Source organism: Marmota flaviventris, chromosome X (assembly GCF_047511675.1).
Source record: "Marmota flaviventris isolate mMarFla1 chromosome X, mMarFla1.hap1, whole genome shotgun sequence".
NCBI lineage: Eukaryota > Metazoa > Chordata > Mammalia > Rodentia > Sciuridae > Marmota > Marmota flaviventris.
In genome coordinates, this window is record NC_092518.1 from 84,402,880 (window position 1) to 84,405,392 (window position 2,513).

A 2,513-nucleotide genomic window follows, 5' to 3' on the forward strand; every position below is an offset into this window, starting at 1 on the left:
ACACACAGTTTGTATATTAGGAGTTCCACAGAAGCTTATCTGTGAAACAATTTAAGGATATTCAGAGGTGATATGATTAGATTAGGAGAGCTATAACCTAAGCATTGGATTAATCCATTCGATGGATTAATAATTTGAAAGAACTAATGTACTGGATGGTGACTAAAGGCTGATAAGGTGTGACTGGAGGATGTTGGTCACTGGGTGCATGTCTTTGTGTTTATATTGTCCCTGATGAACTGAGTGAGCCTGAGCACACACTCTCTCTCTTTCTCTCCTCTATCTCTATCTCTATCTCTTTTTCCTGGCTGTCATAAACTGAGGAACCTCCTCCTCTATGCCCCTCCAACATGATATTCTGGCTCACCTCTTTCCCAGAGATATGGAATTGGCCAACCATGGACTGAACCTTTGGAACCATGAGCCAAAATAATATTTCTTTCCTCTAAGTTGTTCTTTTCAGGTATATTTGTCACAACAATGCAAATCTAACACACACATAGACACACATACTCATAAGCACACTTATACGAGAGTTCAAAATCAGCAGAACATATGTTTATGTCAAGTTGATGTGGAGAATACACTAAGAGATAACCTCTTAGATCATAAAACATACTTTAAAATGCCTCAAAAAGGGCTGGATTGTGATTAGTGGAAAAGCACATTCTTGGCATTTGCCAGGCCCTGGTTTCAAATCCCAGCACTCCTCAAAATATATCTAAAGAAATAGGATTAAATAATGGGATTCAGGTCAAGAATGCAGGTTGGCCCAACATAAAAAAATCAATCAACATAATATACCATATTAATAAATTAAATTCCAAAATTTAGATGGTTACCTCATTGGACACAGAAAAAAGAAGCATTTTACAAATTATCCTACTCTTCCATGATAAAACTAGTCAGCTGAGAACAGAATATAACTTTTTCAACTATAGAAAAGCCATCTACAAAAAACTCAAATGCTAAAACATAGAATTCTTTCAGCACCTGATCAGGAGCCAAAGCTGTCTATTCTTATCATTTCTGTTTAATATTTAAGTGGAGGTTCTAGACAGGTCAATAAGATAAGAAAAATAAATTAAAAGTATCCAAATAGTTTAGGAAAAGCAAAATCATTACTATTTGAAAGTGATATGATTTTGCATATAAAATATTATAATGCACAAAAAACTCATTAGAACTAATAATTTAGTTAAACAAGTTTGTAGGACATGACTATAAAATAATGCAACTGATTTCTATAAATAGCAAAGAACAACTTGAAAATAAAATTAAGAAAATCTCTCCACAAACCATATATCAAAAAGAATAAAATACTTGGTGATAGATTTAACAAAAGAAGTACATAACTTTCCACTGAAATGAAAAAAAAATCTAAAAAATGAAAGAAAACCTAAACAAGGGACTAGAAAAGTTACATTTTTGAGCCAGAAGGATTATTATTGTTAATATAACATTCCTTAAATTTATCTACATATTTAAACAGAAAAGTATTGGAACTACATGTGTGTTTTTATTCCAGGAATTGAAAAGCTGATTCTAAAATTTGGAAATGCAAGGGCCTCAAATCAGAAAACAATAATATTAAAAAATAACAAATTTAGAAAATTCATTTTCTCATTTAAAATATACTAAAAACCTACAGTAATCAAAGCTGTGTGGTGCTAACATGGGCACAAAGATCAATAGGACATATTTAAATGCTTAAAATCAACTCCTGTGTCAGAAATATGCTTAATGGAGTTACTGTCTCAGCATCCATGTATGGGCCTGATATAAATTATGGAAAATCCAGTCATAGTTCATCATTTTGGGCCTAGTGAAAACTTCCTATAATCCTATGTGGATATGAAGTGTTTTCCAAAGACTCATTTGTTGAAGGCATATTCAGAGGTGGGCTTTTGAGAAGTAATTTGACCCTGATTATCTGACTTTATCAGTGGGTTAATCATTTGAAGACATAGGGCTGGGGATATAGCTCAGTTGGTAGGGTGTTTGCCTTACATGCACAAGGCCCTGGGTTCAATCCCCAGCACACTCACACACATCCACACACCCATGAAGATATTATTGGGAATAGTAGGTGGTGGGAGCTTGTTAAAGTAGGTAGATCCCTAGGTGCATGCTCTGGCCCCTCAACCCACTTCCTGGCTACCAGGATTTGAGAAATTTTCTTCTGCCACACCCCTCCATCATGACATTCTTATTCTGCCTTGCCTCAGGCCCAAAGAAAATGAACTGGCTATCTATATACTGAAACCATGAACCAAAATAAATATTTTCTAAGTTATTCATGTCAGGTATTTGTCACAGCAGTGAAAATCTGACAAAGACACCTCCCCACCCAATATGGTTGTTTGTGATGTATCTCACTTGTTTCTCACGCACCATTTGACATATCACACATTGCTTACTATGATAATACCTAATTGTAAATGCCAAAATAATGTAAATAAGTTTCTACTTCAAGGATGAATGTAAGGAAAAAGTAGTTGGTCAGGGTCCCT

General features: G+C 34.7%; 1 non-coding gene across 1 annotated transcript; it reads left to right on the forward strand.

Moving 5' to 3' along the window:
• The first annotated feature begins 1,974 nt into the window (after window positions 1-1,974).
• Trnav-uac (transfer RNA valine (anticodon UAC)) lies at window positions 1,975-2,047 on the forward strand. Its single transcript has one exon. It is a non-coding gene; the product is annotated as a tRNA-Val (tRNA).
• The last annotated feature ends 466 nt before the right edge of the window (window positions 2,048-2,513 follow it).